The sequence below is a fragment of the Stegostoma tigrinum genome, chromosome 8 (assembly GCF_030684315.1).
Source record: "Stegostoma tigrinum isolate sSteTig4 chromosome 8, sSteTig4.hap1, whole genome shotgun sequence".
Classification (NCBI taxonomy): domain Eukaryota; kingdom Metazoa; phylum Chordata; class Chondrichthyes; order Orectolobiformes; family Stegostomatidae; genus Stegostoma; species Stegostoma tigrinum.
In genome coordinates, this window is record NC_081361.1 from 84,225,753 (window position 1) to 84,249,634 (window position 23,882).

At 44.2% G+C, this 23,882-nt stretch overlaps 1 long non-coding RNA gene across 5 annotated transcripts in view; it reads left to right on the plus strand.

Moving 5' to 3' along the window:
- LOC125456275 (uncharacterized) overlaps nucleotides 1-23,882 on the plus strand; it is a 200,273-nt gene that overhangs the window by 160,840 nt on the left and 15,551 nt on the right. The window contains exon 1 of one of the 5 annotated variants that reach the window (XR_007248430.1): nucleotides 11,159-11,316. The exons of the other annotated variants lie outside the window; for them this stretch is intronic. This is a non-coding gene — a long non-coding RNA (uncharacterized LOC125456275). Of the gene's footprint in view, nucleotides 1-11,158; nucleotides 11,317-23,882 lie in introns of those variants that run through there. 5 annotated transcript variants of the gene reach the window in all.

Sequence of the window (23,882 nt, forward strand, 5' to 3'; positions counted from 1 at the left end):
AACTACGATCTCATTGAATGCCAGTGGAAGTTCATTGTCCTCAAATTGATCCTTTGTTCCAATATTCAGAGGCCTTAGGCACTGTATAATACCCACATCAACCCTACGACAACTGTTCATCCAAACCAAAGACCCACTGCCCACTGTGGACAGGACCAATATCATATTCAAGATTCCCTGCAGAGACTGTGACAAACACTACATCGGACAAACAGGAAGGAAATTAACAACAAGGGCAGATGAACAATGATTGGCTACATAAACAGACGACCAATACTCACTATCTCTATCCACATGGATAAGGAGAACCACCAATTCGACTGGGAAAACACCAAGATCCAGGGACAAGCAAAGCAGAGACAAGCATGGGAATTCCTAGAAGCCTGATAGTCCATGAAGAAAGCCATTGGCAAACACATAGAGCTCGACGCCATATACACTCCACTGTGAAGGAAAACCCGGAAGTGAAGTAATCCAGCTCAACAGACTCCAGAGTTTAAATAACAGGAGGTAAAACACATCGGCATTTCATCAGAGGCTGCACTGATGATGCTACCCAGCATGGTAAGAAAACGTCTGCAAAACAATGAGCCAGCTCAGCGAGCCAACCTACTACAACATCCACAACCTGAGCTACAAATCTACTCTAAAACTATATAATAAAAAGTTACATTTACCTGACAATAAAAGATCACCAAGAATCTGCTGTAAAAAACCAGGAAGAAATATTACTTATAGCTTGAAAATGATTGTTTATTAGTTAATAAATTGGGAAAAATATGATTAAAAAGGAATATTTGACTAACCACAAGTACAGCCCCATGAGGATTCTGTTTAAATGTCACAGTGTAGGAAAATGAATTATTTGTGGACAACATCATAGCAACAGTCCTGAAGATTTGCTCTCCAAAACTAGCTGCACCCTAGCCAAGCTTTTCCAATACAGATACAACATTGGCATGTTCTTCATTGCTTTCAGCACATCACCTTAGCTAAGAGTTCTGTGTAGATTCGTGGCATCTTTCTACCTAACATTAAACTGTGTGCACTGTCAGAAGAATGCATATGATCCTGTGACATTATTTGAGGAAGAGCACAGAGTTTCCGGCACCCTGGCCAACATTTATTCTTCAATCAACTACACCAAAATGAGATCATCTAGTCATTAGTATGCTATCAGCTTGCGACAACACTCTCCAACTTCAAATACATTCCCAAGGTCTAATATCCCAGATGCACCTTACATCACTTCCCCTGTCCTGTCAACTTCAGTTCAATGTCCATTCCCCTTTATGGAACAATACCTTAACAGTGTTTTATGAGTTTGATGTTAAGTCTCCAAGACATAATTAAATGTACTGAATTTAGACATAAACTAATGCTTATGTAATTCCTGGAGTTAGATTTTGGATAGGATGAAACGCTGAAAGATTTTGTGAGAATTTCCAGTTTATGCACAGTATCAGAAAATCATTTCTTACAAAAACAAATTGGTATTACTTTTAGTTTCAGGGTTAAATAATTGGAGGGGGAAGACAGTGGGGAGGATGTGAGTGAAGAGGTGATGTTTGAACTTTTTAATTTTTAACTCTGTAGGAACTAGGAATTTGGGTGTGACATGGAAGGATCATGTTGTTTGTCCTTAGTTTTCATTTTATTGATCATATTTGGAAATTTCAAGTAATAGTTAAAAGACGTTTCTCTGGAATGTTGCTTTAGGAGGTCTGTGCTGTATTAGCACTTCCACCAGCTCAGACTATATTTTTTCCAGTACAAATGCCCAATGTTGAAATCACTCTTTTAGGAAGGAAAAACTGATGGCAAACACATCCGTCACCACAAGAGCAATGCCTGCCCTGGGCAATGTTTTTGGAATGAGAGAGAGAGAGAGAGAAAAAAGAAGGTGTCATTAGATTATTAATTTAGAGACTCAGGTAATGTCCTGGGAGGGTCCCTGTTTAAATCCTCGCCGTAGCTGGTGATCAGAGTAAGTAAACACCCACCTTTCAGCAGGAGGGTCAACATACACTTAGACTGCGGCAAATTATGGTCTCTAGAATTGTAATAGTTTCTGTGAAGTATAGGGGAGCCCAAACCAAACTACAGCGATTAATAAACCCAATAAGGAATTCAGGGGAAATTTCTTTACCTAGGGGAAGCAATGGCCTAATGGTATTATCACTGGACTGTTAATCCAGAGACTCAGATAATGTTCTGGGAACCTGGGTTTGAATCCTGCCATGGCAGATGGTGGAATTTGAATTCAATAAATATCTGGAATTAAGAGTTTAATGATGACCACGAACCCATTGCTGATAGTTGGGGAAAAGCCCATCTGGTTCACCAATGTCCTTTAAGGGAAGAAACTGCCATCCTGGGCTGGTCTACATGTGACTCCAGATCCACAGAAATGTGGTTGACTCATAACTGCCCTCTGGGCAATAACTGCTGCCTAGCCAGTAATGCTCTCATACCCTGAATGAGTAAGGGAAAAGACCCGCACAATGGCCAGAATATCAAAACCATTACTACATGAAATTGTTAATGTGAGTTCTTTTCTTTAACTCACGTAACATGGAAGTCACTGGCCAGACCAGTATTTATTGCCCAGAGGGCAGCTGAGAGTCGACCACATTACTGTGGGGCTGTAGTCATATATAGGCCAGATCAGCAAAAAATGGCTGTTTTCCTTCCCCAATGGACGCCAGTGAACCAAATAGGTGTTTTTATCTGACACTCAGCAATGGTTTAATGGGCACCATTAGATTTTCAATCCCTTTTTTTGTATTAAATTCGAATTTCACCATCTACCATGGCAAGGAATTAAACAGAGGCCCTCCCAGAGTATTATCTGAGTCTCTAAATTAATAGTGTAGCAATAATACCAATAGGCCATCAACTTCCCTTAGTGACAGGATGCGTTTCAGGTGAAGCTTTCACAGAGAAAGGAATAGCAGGTTATGTCTTTAGGCTTTGATGATCAAGGTCCTGTGGTGAGTTAAAAGGGGACTGACGAAATAGTTAGTTGCTATGCTGAAAGCTCTTTGCAATTCAGAATTTAAGGGTGCAGCAGCAATACACTCCACAGGAATGAGGAGTTGAAAGTAACCATTCTTAAATGGTACAAATTATTTAAGTGTCATCACATTTAGCAATGGAATGATGAGTACAAATAGAGCTGAAGAATTTCATACACATTTAATGAGGAATACACTGTCATTTAGAGTTGTAAACTGTTATTGAATCACAGATGAATATCTACACACTTCTTGGTTCAAGTAGATATCAAGTGCTTCATACGTGCACACTTCTAAATTTCGATGTCATATGTCATTCTAACTTTCCAATGCATTTTTATAATTTATTCCTGCTAAACAAGGTAAGAGGTGCCAAATACAAGGCAATGCACTACTCACTGTCCTGTAAGCATTACCACCAAGTATTATTTAGCTCATCGTACCAATGGTTAAAATTTCAGCCTGACTCATATGCCTCGGCTGGAGAGTTGTCAGCACTCACTATGCATAAGTCCAGCATTTCTCACTCATCCTCTATCATTACAAAATTATTTCAGACAGCAATGATGCAGACTGCCCAACTCTTTTGGAAACTTGAGGAGGATACAAGATAGTCAGACACCCCCTGAAAATGATCGCCACCCAAATTACTTTCTCCATTATACCTCATCTGCCGTCAATTCCAGGGTTTATTAGAAGCTAAACATCGACAGCAGCAAATCTAATATGAAGGTTGTTTCATTGGGATATAAATAAATCCATTGCTGGGTGGCTGTCTGAATTTACAATAGAAAACCATGGTATATGGAAGCCAACACTCTCTGAAGTAGTAAATTATTTAATCTGTCATCACCCGCCACGCAGTACATGGACCTACAGTCCCAGGGTTGAGGAATAACAAAGGGAGTGACAATTGCTTGAATATGGCAGCACAGATCTTAGAAAGAAGCAATCATGTGTAGGTGGCCTGTTTTTACATTTGCAATTAGAAACTGGTCTTTATGTAAATCTGTTGTAGTGTGGGGACCTCTGTTGCCCACTTTGCCCAGTAATTTTCCATTCAAGGTACACAGCTTGCCATCTACCCGTTTTACTTTGTCTGGTTGGCCATTCAAACTATGATTGTTTCTGTATGACAAGAACAACATTCACGCTCTTTATTGCAACATTTGGATATTTTCACTGAGTTAGCTACTACTACCACACCACACCATTACCCTATTCCAGAAAAGCTGTTTAGGCACTTGCATTGCTCATAATTTTGAACAAGGTACGGATCTGTCATTTCCCTGATTAACCTTGCTGTGCATTTGCCATACATTCTGATTTCCAGGCCGTTGCAGGGATTCTTAAATCAGAAGATTGCACTCAGTCTTGACCACAAAAGACAAGATCTTGTACCTAAAATAAGCAGTAAGCCCCCCACTATTCAGTTCTCATACATTGTTGCAGTATATGTGCTGAAGTGGTAAATGATTCCCAGAAATACTTCTTGTCATTTGCAGTCACTAACAGAAGACTCAATTTGTTGAAGCCAGAGGATATTTGAAATGTGTTACCAATAATTGTGGCTAGCCCTTACCGCAAATGTACCAGAGTTGGGCATCGATGTACCAGTACTGTCTCTGAGTGGAGTTGGTGCTTGTTCAGCTGATCTATTTGCACAATGAGATCAGTTTATTTAAAATAGGAAGAGTTATATTTATCATTCAGAATAATCATTCAGAAAATATTTGTGTTACAGATTTAGACACGATCATTGTCTGGAGTAACTCAATATTTGGATGTGAATTGAACAAAAGTTAAACATCACCCATGTCTGGACCAAGGCTTGTTTCTTTCTTGTGACGTCATTTGCCCCTTGTTCCATTTCCTTTAGTATCAACTGATCTTCCCTGTCCTCTAACCAATCAACTGACTTCCTTTTGCTTTCACTTGACTGTCTCACATTTCCAACAGCATTCACAAATATTTCAGCTCTGAAGACGAGTTATATTGCATTTAAAACCTAACCTGGAGCAGAATTTTCTCTTCAAAGAGATGGAGAGAATGGTGGCAACTGTGATAGCTTAATTGGGCCCAAGTCCAATAATCGGATTTTAGGTGTCAGGAAAAATTTGCCCATTTAAGTCCTAAAGCCCGAGATGGTGAATTCAGAATCTGGTAAACCAAGGCAGATACTTGGTGACTTGTCATCAATGTCCATTGCCACTTGCAGGATGGTTATACTGGCCAAGATAACAAAGTGTGGAGCTGGATGAACACAGCAGGCCCAGCAGCATTTCAGGAGCACAAAAGCTGACGTTTCGGGCCTAGACCCTTCATCAGAGAGGGGGATGGGGAGAGGGTTCTGGAAAAAATAGGGAGAGAGGGGGAGGCGGACCGAAGATGGAGAGAATAGAAGATAGGTGGAGAGGAGAGTATAGGTGGGGAGGTAGGGAGGGGATAGCTCAGTCCAGGGAAGACAGACAGATCAAGGAGGTGGGATGAGGTTAGTAGGTAGGAGATGGAGGTGCGGCTTGAGATGGGAGGAAAGAATGGGTGAGAGGAAGAACAGGTTAGGGAGGTGGGAACGAGCTGGGCTGGTTTTGGCATGCAATGGGGAAGGGGAGATTTTGAAGCTGGTGAAGTCCACATTGATATCATTGGGCTGCAGGGTTCCCAAGCAGAATCATTCTCCAACACTTCCGCCATCTACAATCCGACCCCACCACCCAAGACATTTTTCCATCCCCACCCTTGTCTGCCTTCCGGAGAGACCATTCTCTCTGTTACTCCCTTGTTCGCTCCACACTGCCCTCCAACCGCTCCACACCCGGCACCTTCCCCTGCAACTGTAGGAAGTGCTACACTTGCCCCTACACCTCCTCCCTCACCCCTATCGCAGGCCCGAAGATAACTTTCCATATTAAGCAGAGGTTCACCTGCACATCTGCCAATGTGGTATACTGCATCCATTGTACCCGGTGTGGCTTTCTCTACATTGGGGAAACCAAGCGGAGGCTTGGGGACCGCTTTGCAGAACACCTCTGCTCGGTTCACAACAAACAACTGCACCTCCCAGTCGCAAACCATTTCCACTCCCCGTCCCATTCTTTAGATGACATGTCCATCATGGGCCTCCTGCAGTGCCACAATGATGCCACCCGAAGGTTGCAGGAACAGCAACTCATATTCCGCTTGGGAACCCTGCAGCCTAATGGTAGCAATGTGGATTTCACCAGCTTCAAAATCTCCCCCTCCCCCACCGCATCCCAAAACCAGCCTAGTTCATCCCCTCCCCCCACTGCACCACACAACCAGCTCAGCTAATCCTCTCCCCCCACTGCATCCCAAAACCAGCCCAGCCTGTCTCTGCCTCCCTAACTTGTTCCTCCTCCCACATCAAGCCGCACCTCCATTTCCTACCTTCCATCTCATTGACCTGTCCATCTCCCCTGGACTGACCTATCCCCTCCCTACCTCCCCACCTATACTCTCCTCTCCACCTATCTTCTTTTCTCTCCATCTTCGGTCCGTCTCCCCCTCTCTCCCTATTTATTCCAGTTCCCTCTCCCCATCCCCCTCTCTGATGAAGGGTCTAGGCCCGAAACGTCAGCTTTTGTGCTCCTGAGATGCTGCTTGGCCTGCTGTGTTCATCCAGCCTCACATTTTATTATCTTGGATTCTCCAGCATCTGCAGTTCCCATTATCTCTGGTTGTACTGGCCACCTTGTTTCTCTTTGCAAGGAACTGCTTGCAATGACCAATAGTCATGTTCCTCTTCGACTGTCCAACAATGCAACTCATCATTGGCAAAGTACTAACATCATACCATCATCCTGCTCCTGATCTATCTCAGCCACCACTTGAAGGTTTCAGCCGTGTACTTTGATGCTGAGGGGCAGCCAGGGCTAGCATGTTTCTGGCAGGTCTGTTTGCACTGACAGACAATGCAGGCACCGTTACGTACCTATCTAAGTTTGTTAGCACTGAGTGCAGTTTAAATGAAGTGTTGGGGAGGTTGAGACAGTTAACTGAGGAAGGGAAGGAGATTTTGTTTTACTTTCTTTCACCCTGTAGACGTTGCTGTTCGCCTTAAGAACCCAGATGAAAGGCACAGGAAGAATGATCTGATTGGTGGGTAAGGGTAGGTTATTCTAAGTTCTGGTCTAAAATTCTCCAATTCAAAGTGAATGGGGAGGCGATGTGCTCGTGGGTATTATTGCTGGGCTGTTAATCTAGAGACCCAGGGAATGTTCTTGGGACCCGGATTTGAATGCTGCCATAACAGATGATAGGATTTGAATTTGACAAAAGGTAGGGTTGAATGATGATCATGAATTGGTTGTCAGAAAAATCCATGTCCTTTTGGGAAGGAAACTACCATTTTTATCTAATCTAGTGTACATGTGACTCCAGACCCATAGCAATGTGATTGACTCTTCAAACTGCCCTTTGAGCAATTAGTGGTGATTATTGAAAAGAAATAAAATGCTGGCTTGATTAATAATGGCCACATCTTGTGGATGAATGAAAAAATATCTAAAAATGAGCTTATGATATGGCAGGGAAGCATGTGGAACATCCATTCTATAGCATGTGGGAAGGAATGGATACTTAGAGTCAGCATGGAAACAAACCTTCATTCCAACTAGTCCATGCCAAACATGGTCCCACAATGTCCTGGGACATGTTGATCAGGCCCTGGAGGTTTATCTAACTTTGTTTTCTAAAACCTCCAGCACTTCTTTTTCTGTAATGTGAATGACTTACAAAATATCAATTTTATTTCCCTGAGTTCTCTGGTCTCCATTTCCTGCTCAACGGCTAAAAACTGACATGAGATAGCCATTTAATATAGAATCCCTACAGCATGAAAACAGGCCCTTTGGCCCAACCAGTCCACACAGAACCTCAAAGCATCCCACCCAGACCCACCCTCCTATAACCCACTTAATCTACACATCCCTGAACACTATGGGCAATTTAGCATGGCCAATCCACCTAGCATGCACATCTTTGGACTGTGGGAGGAAACCAGAGCACCCGGAGGGTACCCACGCAGACACGGGGAGATGTGCAAACTCCGCACAGTCGCCTGAGGCTGGAATTGTACCCAGGTCCCTGGTGCTGTGAGGCTGCAGTGCTAACCACTGAGCCACTGTGCTGCCCCGCTCCCGTATCTCTCCCATCTCCTGACATTCAACACAAAGATGACCTTGCTGATCTCTAAAAGGTTCTGCTCTGTCTTATTGATCTAGAACATAGAACAGTACAGCACAGCACAATACAGGCCCTTTGGCCAATGACGTTGTGCTGATCTTCTACCCTAATCCTAAGCTCTATCTAACCTCCACCCCTACTTTATATTATCATCCATATGCCTATATAATAGCCACTTAAATGCCCCTAATGAGGCCGGCTCCACTACCTTCTCTGACAATGCATTCCATGCTCCTACCACTTTCTGAGTAAAGAACCTACCTCTGATGTCTCCCCTACATCTACCTCCACTCACTTTAAAACTATGCCCCCCTGTAATAGCCACCTTCACCCCTAGGAAAAGGTCTCTGGCTGTCCACTCGATCTATACCTCCGATCATTTTGTACACCTCTTGCTCTTAATGTCTTTGCAGAATCTTCTTGGATTATCTGAAACATTATCTGCCATGGCCATCTCATATCCCCTCTTTGCTTTCCTGATTTTCTTCTTAAGAATGCCTCTACACTCTTAATACTCTTCAAGAGATTCGGTTGATCCCAGTGGCCGGTGTCTAGGTGCACATGGATGCAGGAACGGTCACTGAATGCAGAAACTCGAGCTCTGGGAATCGGAGATCACGTGGTGGCTACAGTCACCATGGTGCATCTGTGAAACAGACTTTAGCCAAGTGGTAACATCGGAGGATAGAACCATGCAAGCAGATGAGGAATAGATGGCAGTCCAAGACAACCATGCAGGAATTATAGGAGTACCTGAGACAATTCGGCTCAATAGTCAGTTCTCAGTTCTGGATCCTAGTGACAGCAATGGCTCCGACAGAGTTCCAGCTAGAACCAAGCCTGTGGCACCTCGAACTTCGGCTGTAATACATATGACCTGACTCTGATCTTCCACTCTCCATCCAAAATTGACGCCCTTGTCTATAAAAGTCTGCCTAACCCATGGCAGACGGCACAACACGTTCTGTTACGATAAAATTTTCTGTGATTTCAATGGAACTCACTTGCCTCATCACATGCTTTTCTTTGAAAAGGAGGGGCTTGGGTCTAATGTTAAGCTTACAAGGATCCAAAAATATGTTTCAGATTATTTTGTGCCATGTGTCACGTAATGATTGAGGAAATTTGTCCACTGTCAGGAAATGATCCCATTACCAAAATGGAATCTGCTATAAAAATGCCACTAACTGTCTGACCACTTGGCTTTTCTTGGAAAGAATAAAGGAACTCATATTTTTATTCCATTCTTCCATATGCCTTGAATGTCCTGTAAAACCAATGAAATATTTTGAAGTGATAATGGGAACTGCAGATGCTGGAGAATCCAAGATAATAAAATGTGAGGCTGGATGAACACAGCAGGCCCAGCAGCATCTCAGGAGCACAAAAGCTGACGTTTTGGGCCTAGACCCTTCATCAGAGAGGGGGATGGGGTGAGGGTTCTGGAATAAATAGGAAGAGAGGGGGAGGCAGACCGAAGATGGAGAGAAAAGAAGATAGGTGGAGAGGAGAGTGTAGGTGGGGAGGTAGGGAGGGGATAGGTCAGTTCAGGGAAGACGGACAGGTCAAGCAGGTGGGATGAGGTTAGTAGGTAGGAGATGGAGATGCGGCTTGAGGTGGGAGGAAGGGATGGGTGAGAGGAAGAACAGGTTAGGGAGGCAGAGACAGGTTGCAGTGTCTGGAGGTGCCGGCGCATGGCTGAGAGTGTCTGTTTCAGGACTCGCAGGGAGAAACGTTTCTGAAGGGTCTGAATTTTCTGGGTGTAGAGTTTGAAGTGTGGTTATTGTTGTAATTCCAGATGAATGCAGCAAACAACAGAATGGAGCCGACCGATTTTTTTGTGTTGGTTTTGATTGAAAGGTGACCAGCACACAGCGACAACTCCTCCATTACTCTTCAAATATTGCCATGGAATGTTTTTAAATCTACCTGAAACGAACAGAGCCTCAAAGGTATTTCATCCCCGTAAGAAAGGTTTGAGGACAAAGTATGTAAGGGCTTGAACCTTCTAACTGACAATGCTACCCTTGAGATAGTATTTAGAGGAAAGTCCCAGTTTTAATCTTCTGTATCTCAATAAGAGATGGCCACACAGGGGTTAAAAGTGGCATTGTATCTCATGTCCTTTCAGCTGCATGCTCACTGGCCTTAATTTGTACTCCCAGCTTCAGGGGCATATCAGAAATATTCACATGTCAGGGGGGTCACATGGACCTGAATGCAAAAACCCTATGCAATGTGAGCACTGCTGGGTGGGTCTAGGAAACCTGTCACGAGTTTGATCCATGTTCAGAAGGGCAGTGTTTTAAATTTTGCTCCAGGTTTTCTTCTCCAGCAAGCCACGAATTCCTTGCCTGAAGGGGGGAAGAAAACATCAGTGAAACCAGCAAGAGAGACACACTGATCCAAGCTGTCTTGTTGACGTCAAAATGGAATTCCAACACAACAAGTGCATTCATTTCCAAACATTGCTGGGTGTTTTTATTACGGGGCAGCTCTAACTCCTCACTTAGGACTCATTTCCCCTGTCCACGGCCCTGAGACAGCATTGCCATCCCCTTCACTACCCACACAGAGCACTCTCCATTCTGACCTTACTGTAATCTGATACTTCCTCCCTCATTGCCAGACACCACACGATTCTAGAGGCAAGAATTTCATTGCAAAACGTAGGTGTCACAATAATTGCACTCAAGCTATTTTGCTTTCCCCTCTACCAACACCCGCGCAACCACCCCTCCCCAACCCCTACACACCCCCTGCTATTCAGCACTGAGGTAAAATCGAAGTTTAGAAATTTACAGTCACGCAACTTAAGCAATTTAATTCTTCCCCTTTTCCAGGCCTGCCTTGTTTCCACACCAGCTGTTGTAACATAATGCTAGGTTTGTTCTGAGTGCAACTGAGAAAAGATTTTATAATCAGTTCAAACACATCTTCTGGCTTGCAATCTGAAGATAGTTCACTTGTTTTCCTGAAAATTCTTTTCATCTTATATTTGTTACAACACTGGGAAATTTTCATTTGAACCTGATAAAATGAAGCATGATGCAATGAAATTTCAAACATGATTGACTGTCCTGCAAATGATCCGGTAAGAAATTGCTGATTTCTCCCTTTCTGACTTCAGATGGTTAAATAGTGAGTAAGAATAGGAAGACATTAGCTGCATTTGAAAAGGAGGAAAGCACAATAGAATAAAGTTACAGTGAATGTTTCATTTCAGTCCCTTTTCCTTCCCTTGTCTGCTGGTTATTTTGGGTCAAGGGAGAATGCAATGGGTTGATACACCATTCATCAAGCATTGGACCCTGAGTACCATCTAGACCAAATCAAAGAAAAATCTGTGTATTTGAACTTGGTTAGTATAAAATCCAGAAAGCTTGTAAGCAAATCTTACTGACCCCCAGCCCTTGTTCTCAAGGAGTGCAGCAAAGGATTACCAGGCTGATTCTGGGGACCGTGGGCCTGATGTATGAGGAGAAATTGACTAGGTTGTGATTGTTTTCGCTAGAGTTCAGATGAATGAGAGGGCAATATCATAGAGACTTATAAAATTCTAACAGGACTGGAGAGGGTAGATGCAGGGAGATGTTCCCGATGGTGGGTGTGTCCAGAACCAAGGTTCACAGTATGAAGATTCAGGGGAGACCATTTAGGATGGAGATGAGGAGATATTTCTTTACCCAAAGAGTGGTGAGCCTGTGGAATTCATTATTAAAGGATGTAGTTGATGTCAAAACATTGAATGTATTCAAAAGGTGACAAGATATAGCACTTGGGGCAGATGGGCTCAAAGTTACGGGGAGAGAGCAGGATTAGGCTATTGAGTTGGCCATGATCGTAGGGCCGAAGGGCTTCCTCCTGCTCCTATCTTCTTTGTTTCTATGATGCCACCATAGTGTAACAATACCCATCAGCCAATGCAAGGCTTGAATGCTCGAATGTTTGGCTTCTAACAGCAGGGGACAGGGTGACAATGGATAGGGCCTGAGTATACTGGTGCTGCTGGGGGTCCAACTCCCACCTGTTCCAGAAGCGCGTAATAACATCTCTGGACAGATTGATTGGAAAATATAAATAAAACAGATCCAGACTGTGTTGTTGTAGTACAGTGGTGGTGCTCCAAACTCTAAGGTAGGAGAGCTGGGTTCAAGTCCCAGAGACAGGTCTGCAGAACTGTTGATCCCAGGCTGAGACTACCCTTCGTACACCATGAGTAATGGCCCTTCTTTGGTATTTAACAATAAATAACGGTCCTTTCCAGTCAGGCTTGCTGAATTATTACAGTCTCATTAAAAGCCTTACATCAAGGAACATTTTCTGACTGGTCTTATGTTTCTAGACCTGATCAATCCATTGATTCCTAATGATCTTGTAAAAGAATACACTGTTCCACCAGAACTAGAAAACTACGTGTTTTTGAGTGTTTTTTGTTTGTTTTGATAAGAATTTCTCCAAAAACTTTACGTTACCAAGGACAATGGCTAGAACTATTTACCCCTCACATCATTGTGTACAAATTGCCTAACCAAAGATGACGATCTCCATGATTTAATACTCATGACTATTTTGCTTCTGTTTAAGTTGCTTGCTGAACTCAGTTACTGCATTTATTACAGAACGGAGGTATGTCAACTCAGCAGGCGTGTATTAAACAATTTATTTAGAGTTTATATTTTTGTGCGTCATTATGTACTTTGCAATGGCCTGGAATGTGTTGGAACTTGTTGACACAGAATAGATTGAAACTGGTAAATTGTCTTGTCTAAGGATAAGGCAGGACAAATCCAACTGGGCTAATAACTGTACCATCACTACACCCGTGACCGTCAGAAATGTGAAGGAAGGTACAGCTAGCAGTGCCAGCAAGGGGCAATTGCTTGCTCAACAATAACATGTTCACTCTGAGTTCTGTCAAGGCCCAGGCCCACCCAGCTCCTGACTACAGTAGAGTCTTGGCCCAAAACTGGAAGAAAGAGCAGAACACAATACCAAAAATAATGGGTCACTTTCCTAGAGATCAAAGCAGCAATGGACCAAGTGTATCATCTAGAAGCCCTAGCAAAACTAGATAAATGGGAACTAGGGAGGTAACACTTTGCTGGTTTTGGTTATAAAGGAAGGAATTTGTAATTGTTGGAGGTCAGTAATTTCAGCTACCGTGTGTCACTTCAAGAGTTCCTCAGGATAGTGTTCTTAGTGTTCTAGGCCCAACCATCTTCAGCTGCTTCATCAATCATTGAACTACCTTCCACAATAAAGGTCAGTGATGGATAATAAAATGTGAGGCAGGATGAACACAGCAGGCCCAGCAGCATCTCAGGAGCACAAATGCTGACGTTTTGGGCCTAGACCCTTCATCAGGCTCTCTGATGAAGGGTCTAGGCCCAAAATGTCAGCTTTTGTGCTCCTGAGATGCTGCTGGGCCTGCTGTGTTCATCCAGCCTCACATTTTATTATCTTGGATTCTCCAGCATCTGCAGTTCCCATTATCACTCATCAAAGATCAGTGATGGAGATGTTTGCAAATGACTCTGTAAAGCAGAGCAGTCAATGTACAGTGGCTCAGTGGTTAGCACTGCAGCCTCACAGCACCAGGGGCCCAGGTTCAATTCCAGCCTTGGGTAACTGTCTATGTGAAGTTTGCACATTCTCCCTGTGTCTGCGTGGTGCGTGGGTTTCCTCCAGGTGCTCCAGTTTCCTCCCACAGTCCAAAGATGTGCAGGCTAGGTGGATCGGCTAGGCCAAATGGCCCGTAGTGTTCAGGGGTGTGAGGGTTATGGGGGGGATGGGTCTGGGTAGGATGCTCCAAGAGGCAGTGTGGACTTCTTGGGCCAAAAGGACCCGTTTCCACACTGTAGGGAATCTAATCAAATAAAGCAGCGCGAGCGGGAGCTTGGAGCAGGAGCCTGTCGGGAAGCCGGTGAGTCACGGTTTTTGAATCTTTAAAAAGCTTACCTCGTGAATTGGCGGAGCATACGCTGAGCAGGAGCCGACATGGGACTGGTGAGTGAGTGAGGTAATATATTTGTGTGGTTGTGTTACCTGAAACACTACTCAGGTAGTGTCTTCCACCCATCCTCCTCCTCTAACCAAAAAAAAAGGTTCTGTGTGCCTGATTGGTAAGGTAACAAGTTTATTTTTAATTCTTTATTTTTTAAGTCTTGGGAATTTAGAATAATGGGAACGGAGGTCAGGGCAGTTGAATGTTCCTCCTGCAGAATGTGGGAGGTCAGGGTCACCACTAGTGTCCCTGCTGACTACATCTGCGGGAAGTGCGCCCAACTCCAGCTCCTCGAAAACCACGTTAGGGAACTGGAGCTGGAGCTGGATGAACTTCAGATCATTCGGGAGGCAGAGGGGGGTTATTGAGAGGAGTTACAGGGAGGTAGTCACTCCTCAAGTACAGGAAAAAGGCAGATGGGTTACGGTCAGGGGATGGAAAGGGAACCGGCAGGCAGTGCAGGGATCCCCTGTGGCCATTCCCCTCAACAATAAGTATACTGTTTTGGATACTGTTGGGGGGGGAACGACTTACCAGGGGAAAGCAGTGGGGCACAGGTCTCTGGCACAGAGTCTGTCCCTGCTGCTCAGCAGGGAAGGGGAAAGAGGAGCAGAGCATTAGTCATTGGGGACTCCATAGTTAGGGGCACAGATAGGAAGTTCTGTGGGGACGAGAGAGACTCACAGTTGGTGTGTTGCCTCCCAGGTGCCAGGGTGCGTGATGTCTCTGATTGTGTTTTTGGGATCCTTAAGGGGGAGGGGGAGCAGCCCCAAGTCGTGGTCCACATTGGCACCAATGACATAGGTAGGAAGAGATGGGGATTTAAGGCAGAAATTCAGGGAGCTAGGATGGAAGCTGAGAGCTAGGACGAACAGAGTTGTCGTCTTTGGTTTGTTGCCCGTGTCACGTGCTAGTGAGGCGAGGAATAGGGAGAGAGAGGAGTTGAACACGTGGCTACAGGGAAGGTGCAGGAGGGAGGGTTTTGGATTCTTGGATAATTGGGGCTCTTTCTGGGGTAGGTGGGACCTCTACAAGGAAGATGGTCTTCACCTGAACCAGAGGGAACCCGATATCCTGGGGGGAAATTTGCTAAGGCTGTTCGGGTGGGTTTAAACTAATTCAGCAGGGGGATGGGCACCAAAATTGTAGTTCGACTGTAGAAAAGGTTGAGAGTAGGGTGGTCCGAAATAAAGTTTCAGGGAAGCAAGATGGCACCGGCAAGCAAGAAGTTGGATTGAAGTGTGTCTACTTCAATGCCAGGAGCGTCTGGAATAAGGTGGGTGAACTTGCAGCATGGGTTAATACCTGGGACTTCGATGTTGTGGCCATTTCGGAGACATGGATAGAACAGGAACACAAATGGTTGTTGCAGGTTCCGGGATTTAGATGTTTCAGTAAGAACAGAGAAGATGGTAAAAGGGGCAGAGGTGTGGCATTGTTGGTCAAGGACTGTATTACAGTTGCAGAAAGGATGTTTGAGGACTCGTCAACTGAGGTAGTATGGGCTGAGGTTAGAAACAGGAAAGGAGAGGCCACCCTGTTGGGAGTTTTCTATAGGCCTCCGAATAGTTCCAGAGATGTAGAGGAAAGGACAGCAAAGATGATACTCGATAGGAGTGAGAGCGACAGGGCAGTTGTCATGGGGGACTTCAACTTTCCAGATATTGACTGGGAATACGATAGTTCAAGTACTATTGATGGGTCAGTTTTTGTCCAGAGTGTGCAGGAGGGCTTCCTGACACAGTATGTAGATAGGCCAACAAGAGGCGAAGCCACATTAGATTTGGTACTGGGTAATGAGCCCGGCCAGGTGTTAGATTTGGAAGTAGGTGAGCACTTTGGTGATAGCGATCACAATTCTGTTATGTTTATTTTAGTGATGGAAAGGGATAGGTGTATACCACTGGGCAAGAGTTATAGCTGGGGGAAAGGCAATTACGATGAGATTAGGCAAGATTTAGGGAGCATAGAATGGGGAAGGAAACTGCAGAGGATGGGCACATTAGAAATGTGGAGCTTATTCAAGGAAAAGCTCCTGTGTGTCCTAGATAAACATGTACCTGTCAGGCAGGGAGGAAGATGTAGAGTGCGGGAGCCATGGTTTATGAAGGAGGTGGAATCTCTGGTCAAGAGGAAGAAGGCGGCTTATGATGAGATGTGAAGGCTCAGTTAGGACACTTGAGGGCTACGAGGTAGCCTGGAAAGACCTAAAGAGAGAGCTCAGAAGAGCCAGGAGGAGACATGAGAAGTTGTTGGCGGATAGGATCAGGGTAAACCCTAAGACTTTCTATAGGTATTTAAGGAATAAAAGAATGACAAAAGTAAGATTTGGCCCAATCAAGGATAGTAGTGGGAAGTTGTGTGTGGAGTCAGATGAGATAGGGGAAGTGCTAAATGAATATTTTTCAACAGTATTCACTCTAGAAAACAACAATGTTGTCGAGGAAAATACTGAGATACAGGCTACTGGATTAGGTGGGATTGAGGTTCACAAGGAAGAGGTATTAGAAATCCTTCAGAAGGTGAAGATAGATAAGTCCCCTGGGCCAGATGGGATTTATCCTCGGATCCTCTGGGAATCTAGGGAGGAGATTGCCGAGCCTTTGGCATTGATCTTTAACTCATCATTGTCTACAGGAATAGTGCCAGACGACTGGAAGATAGCAAATGTGGTTCCCCTGTTCAAGAAGGGGAGTAGAGACAACCCTGGTAATTGTAGACCAGTGAGCCTCACCTCAGTTGTTGGTAAAGTGTTGGAAAATGTTATAAGGGATAGGATTGATAATCATCTAGAAAAGAATAAATTGATGAGGGATAGTCAGCACAGTTTTGTGAAGGGAAGGTCATGCCTCTCAAACCTTATTGAGTTCTTTGAGAAGGTGACCAAACAGGTAGATGAGTCAACCGGTTGATGTAGTGTATATGGATTTCAGCAAGGCGTTCAATAAGGTTCCCCACAATAGGTTATTGTACAAAATGCAGAGGAATGGAATTGTGGGAGATATAGCAGTTTGGATGGGAAATTGGCTTGCTGAAAGAAGACAGAGGGTGGTAGTTGATGGGAAATGTTCATCCTGGAGACCAGTTACTAGTGGTGTACCGCAAGGATCAGTGTTGGGTCCTCTGCTGTTTGTCATTTTTATAAATGACCTGGATGAGGGTGTAGAAGGATGGGTTAGTAAATTTGCAGACGACACTAAGGTCGGTGGAGTTGTGGATAGTGACGAAGGATGCTGTAGGTTGCAGAGACATAGATAAGCTGCAGAGCTGGGCTGAGAGGTGGCAAATGGAGCTTAATGCAGACAAGTGTGAGGTGATGCACTTTGGTAGGAGTAACTGGAAGGCAAAGTACAGGGCTAATGGTAAGATTCTTAGCAGTGTAGATGAGCAGAGAGATCTCGGTGTCCATGTACACACATCCTTGAAAGTTGCCACCCAGGTTGACAGGGCTGTTAAGAAGGCACACAGTGTTTTAGCTTTTATTAATAGAGGGATTGAGTTCCAGAACCAAGAAGTTATGGTGAAGCTGTACAAAACTCTGGTGCAGCCGCACTTGGAGTATTGTGTACAGTTCCGGTCATCGCATTATAAGAAGGATGTGGAAGCATTGGAAAGGGTGCAGAAGAGATTTACTAGGTCGTTGCCTGGTATGGAGGGAAGGTCTTACGAGGAAAGGCTGAGGGACTTGAGGCTGTTTTCATTAGCGAGAAGGTTGAGAGGTAAATTAGTTGAAACAAAATAATCAGAGGGTTAGATTGGGAGAGCCTTTTTCCTAGGATGTGGACGGCAAGCACGAGGGGGCATAGCTTTAATTTGAGGGGTGAAAGATATAGGACAGATGTCAGAGGTAGTTTCTTTACTCAGAGTAGTAAGGGAATGGAACACTTTCCCTGCAATGGCAGTAGATTCGCCAACTTTAGGTACATTTAAGTCATCATTGGACAAGCATATGGACATACATGGAATAGTGTAGGTTAGATAGGCTTGAGATCAGTATGACAGGTCAGCACAACATCGAGGGCCGAAGGACCTCTACTGTGCTGTAATGTTCTATAGCAAGGCTGGACAACATTGAGACTTGGGCTAATAAGTGGCAATTGACGAAGTCACAACACCAGGTTATAGTCCAAGATAACAAAGTGTGGTGCTGGATGAACACAGCAGGCCAAGCAGCATCTCAGGAGCACAAAAGCTGACGTTTCATGCTAGACCCTTCATCAGAGAGAGGTGGATGGGGAGAGGGAACTGGAATAAATAGGGAGAGACAGGGAGGTGGATCGAAGCTGGAGAGAAGATAGATAGGTGGAGAGGAGAGTATAGGTGAGGAGGTAGCGAGGGGATAAGCCAGTGGGGAAGATGGACAGATCATTGAGGTGGGGCTTGAGGCAGGGCAACAGGTTAGGGAAGCAGAGACAGGCTGGGCTGGTTTGGGGATGCAGTTGGGGGGGGGGGGGGGGGGGGGGCGCAGATTTTGAAGCTGGTGAAGTCCACATTGATACCATTGGGCTGCAGGGATCCCAAGCAGAATGAGTGGCTGTTCCTGCAACCTTCAGGTAGCATCATTGTGGCACTGCAGGAGGCCCATGATGGGCAAGTTGTCTGAGGAGTGGGAGGGCGAGTTGAAATGGTTCACGACTGGGAGGTGCAGTAGTTTGTGGTGAACTGAGCAGAGGTGTTCTGCAAAGCGGCCCATTGCACCTGGTGTTGCTTCCTCTACATTGGGGAAGCAAGCGGAGGCTTGGGGACCGCTTTGCAGAACACCTCTGCTTGGTTCACAACAAACAACTGCACCTCCCAGTCGCAAACCATTTCAACTCCCCCTCCCACTCCTCAGACAACATGTCCATCATGGGCCTCCTGAAGGTTGCCGGGACAGCCACTCATTCTGCTTCAGATCCCTGCAGCCCAATGGTATCAATGCAGACTTCACCAGCTTCAAAATCTCCCCTTCCCCAACCCAGTTCTTCCCCTCCCCCCCACTGCATCCCAAAACCAGCCCAGCCAGTCTCTGCCTCCCTAACCTGTTCTTCCTCTCACCCATCCCTTCCTCCCACCTCAAGCCACACCTCCATTGCCTACCTACCACCTCATTGATCCGTCCATCTTCCCTCCTGGCCTATCCCCTCCCTACCTATCTTCTCTCTCCATCTTCGGTCCACCTCCCCCCCCCCCCCCGCTCCCTATTAATTCCAGAACCCTCACCCCATCCCCCTCTCTGAAGGGTCTAGGCCCAAAACATCAGCTTTTGTGCTCTGAGATGCTGCTTGGCCTGCTGTGTTCATCCAGCTCCACACTTTGTTATCTTGGTTTCTCCAGCATCTGTAGGTCCCCTTATCACCAGGTTATGGCCCAATTGGTTTATTTGGAACCACAAGCTTTCAGAGTGCTAACAGAGAACACAACCAAAGGCCTTTGCCATTCAGTGCTATTACCATCACTGATGTCTCTCCCTCTTCTCTTTCTCCTCCCCCCCCCCCCCCCCCCCCCACTTTCTCTTCCCTTCCCCACCCCCCAAAAATCAACATCCTGGGAGTTACCATTGACCAGAGCTACAACAACAAGTCAGAGGATGAATTCAGTGGTGAGATACTTGTCTGGTTACTCCCCATAGCATGCTTAGCAACTGTATATTGACAACAGTTGCTTTCATATTTCTTCACAAAAAGTAAAAATAGGATTAAAAACAGAAATGTTAACAACACAACATTAGTAGAGAAGGAATCAGTATTAATATTCTGAATTGCCTCTGCTGTGTCAGAATGGTAGGAGTCTGAAGCAACCTTTCAATGATGTCTCCAATTTGCTTCTCACTGGGCATAAACAGATAAAGAAGGTGGCTTTCCTGCTCAGAATTAACAGACCAAATGGGTTTCTAACAACAATCTGGTAGCTACATGACCATCATTACTTTTGATTCCAGATTTATTTGTGAACTCTCATTTAAACGCCACACTTTTGTTAGGATTGAAGTCACTAAAGTCATTTGTCTGGTCCTCTAGATTATGTTCCCACAAAATAAATATGCTAAAACTTGTCATTTTTTTTAACAACAAGTAAACTTCAGGCAGAGCAGAACCTGTTTTATTCATTTACAGTCACCATTTTTTAAAATAAAAACAAAAATATTAAAAAGCTTTAAAGATTAAACAGAACCATGCTAGAACTAGCCCCTAAAAGAAAAGCTTAATTTTAAGAATCTTTTCAGCAGGTCACTGAAAGATCTGCAGAGATGCCAGTAGTCTATCACCAACTCACCCTTTATTTACTAGCAGCAGTACACTGGCTACAACCAGCCAGCTCATAGTCAGTCCCCTAACCTGAGGAAGGGCTAAATCCTCTGTTTATATTGTTCAGCCAGGTCTTCTTAATTGGCCAAGGTTAACACCCCTAATCAAAGATCTCTTAGCCAATGGGATCCACCTGGTTGCAATCATTACAGTCACATATAGGAGAATAGAAATTCACCCTGTAGATTGATACACCCTGGGCATAGCCAGTTTGAAACAGTCTTCTTAAGGGGCCAAAGGGCTTGTGTCTGTTTTAATGGTCACTTTTCTGAGTTTCTTTGAACTACACACCGAACATCCTAAAACTGATAAATGGTGAGTGCATTTTTGAACCTAAAATAATGTTCAAAAGCATAACAATTTCTATCCATGTGGCAAAATAATCAGGAGTTCACAATTGGTAGAATGCCAATTCAGAATGAAAACATATCATTTAGCTCATCAAGCCTGTTCCATAAAAGTCCAGGAATGATTAGTCTGTCACAGACTTACTTCTCAAGTCACCTGTTGATCCTGTTTATACGCTCTCAGGTTCTGTCCTTTCTTTCTCCTGAAAATGTCAAATAGTCATGATACATATTTCATTGTCTCTCATTCTACATTCTCCTAGTTAAGCCAGTGGGCAAAAGCCTCACCGATGGAGTATAATGTGGAGAAATGTGAAGATATACAATTTGACAGGAACAAGAGGGGAAGTGAATATTATTTAAGTGGAAAAAGACTAGAGAAAGCTGCAGAACAGATGGGTTTGCGAGTCCTCATGCATGGTTCAATAAAAGCTACTATTCAAATTCAAAGGACATAGAATAATACAGCATAGAAATAGGCCCTTTGGCCCTCCAAGCCTGCACCGACACATTTAGCTGCTCCATATTAAAACCGTCTTCCCTTACAGGATTCCTCTGTTCCCTTCCTATTCATATATTTGTCCAGGGACTTGTTAATTGTTGCTACTGTGTTTGCTTCCACCACCTCCACTGGCAACACATTCCAGGCACTCACCACCCTTTGTGTGAAAAGTGTGCCTTGCATATCTCTTTTAAACTTACCCCCTCAGACCTTGAACATGTGTGCCCAAGTAACTGACCCCTCAACCCTGGGAAAAAGCCTCACATTTGCCACTCTATCCATGCCACTCACAATCTTATAAACTTCTATTGGGTAGCTCCTCAACCTTCCAGTCTATCCAACCTTTCTTCATAGCTAAAATCCCCAGTACCAGGCAACGTCCAGGTAAACCTTTTCTGTACGCTCTCCAAAGCATCCTCATCCTTCTGGAAGTGTGGTAATCAGAACTATATGCAATATTCCAAGTGTGGCTTAACTAAAGTTCTATGAAGCTGCAGCATTATTTGTCCATCCTTATGCTCAGTGCCTCTTCCAATGAAGGCAAGCATGCCATAGGCCTTTTTTACTACCTACCTACCCGTGCTGCCACCTTCAGTGATCTGTAGACCTGTACACCAGATCCCTCTGCATATCAATACTCCTAATGGTTCTACCATTCACTGTATAATTTCCACCTGTACTTGACCTTTCAATTCGGTTGGTAACGGAGAAGGTAAATGGAATATTGGTATTTATTTCAAAGGAAATAGGTTATAAAAGTAAAGAAGTTGCCAAAATTATACAAGGCACTCGTCAAACTTGTCGAATACTGTGTGCAGTTTTGGGCCCCTCATCTAAGGAAAGTTGTACTGGAATAGTCTACAGTCCCCAGAAGGTTCGGTTGGCCGATCTAGGTATGGAGGTTCTGTCATATGGGGAGAGGTTGAGTAGACTGGACCTGTACTTATTAGAATATAGAGAAATGAATGATGACCATGCTTAGAGGATTTCTCGGGATGGATGTGGGAAAGGTTGTTTCGCTTTGTGGGAGGGCCTAGGGCAGAGGACCTAATCTCAGGATAAGGGGACACACATTGAAGACAGAGATGAGGACAAATTTCATCTTTCAGAGGGAATTCAATTTGTGGAATTCTTTACTGCACAGGGTTGTTGAGGCTGGGGCATTAATTATATTCGAGGCTGAGACAGACAGATTTGTAATCAGTAAGGAATTGAGGATTATGGGGAAAAGGCAGGAGGGTGGAAGTGAGGATTATCAGATCAACCATGATCTCCCTGAATGGCAGAGTAGACTTGATGGTCTGCTCCTATGTCTTACAGTCTTATGATCCTCACAGATATGTATTAATTTCCTCATTAAAAATGTCAACTGGTCCTGAATCTAGTACCTTTTGTTAGAGACAGTTCCACGTTCTGTTAAACTGTAGGATAAGTGTTTTTTCTATTCTTTATAACTTAGTTTGAGACTTGCAGATAGATTCTTGATTAGTAGGGGAATAAAGGTTATGAGAAATCCGCAGGGAAGCAGACATAAGGAACACTGGCTGGCTCAGCTATGATCCTACTTAATGGTAGAGAAGGCTCAAGGGGCTGAACAGCCTCTTCCTGGTCCTGTGGTCCTACAGCCTTATGGTCTTGTGATATTTGCGTTTTCTAGTCTAAATCCATCTGTCCAAATGTAATCACTTTTCTACTTCAACTTGAAATAGCTTTCCATTATTTGAAAGTCCTGAATCAAGGCTTCAGCGTCCTTTCCAAAGCAAAACCAAATGTCATTATAGAAATTTTCTTAGTTGAAAATTATCAGATCAGCTATGATCACATTGAATGGCAGAGCAGACTTTATGGGCTAAATTACCCACTTTTGCCTCTCCATCTTATGGTGTTATGGTAAAAACAAATAGAAAAGAAAGACGAATCCATCATCTTACCTCACCATACTTAGATGATGTTTGCAAATCAATTAAAATCTAAGGTTGCATTGGTGCTTTCTTAGAATTATGATTACAAAATGTGGCAATATGCATAGGTTACACACACATGTTGTGTACCCACACACTTCATTTCAATTGGTACATGTAACATACCTAAGGGAGAATACCTGGATCTATCTACTGCTGTTAACGTTTCAGGCCTGGTGACCCTTTCTCAGAACTGTGGAAGAGTCGCTAACTCTGATCTTTTCTTCAGAGATCCTGTCAGACCTGCTGAGCTTTTCCAGCATCTTCTGTCTTTGTTCCTGATTTACAGCATCCACGGTTCTTTCTGTTCAATCTACTGCTGTTATTTATGAGCATTTTATATTTCTTTTTCCTCCCCCACACACATAGCCACACTTTCATTTAAATAAAAAATGGCTGCTGATGAGAAATGTGAAGCCTGAAGTACAATATAATTTTAAATCTAGTGGAGATGTCACCCAGTCTGCAGATATATCAGTACTAAAGAGGAAGCATCGATCACTCTCGACCAGTTTGAAAATGCCCAGATCATTTCTTACAGAACTCTAATAGTCGA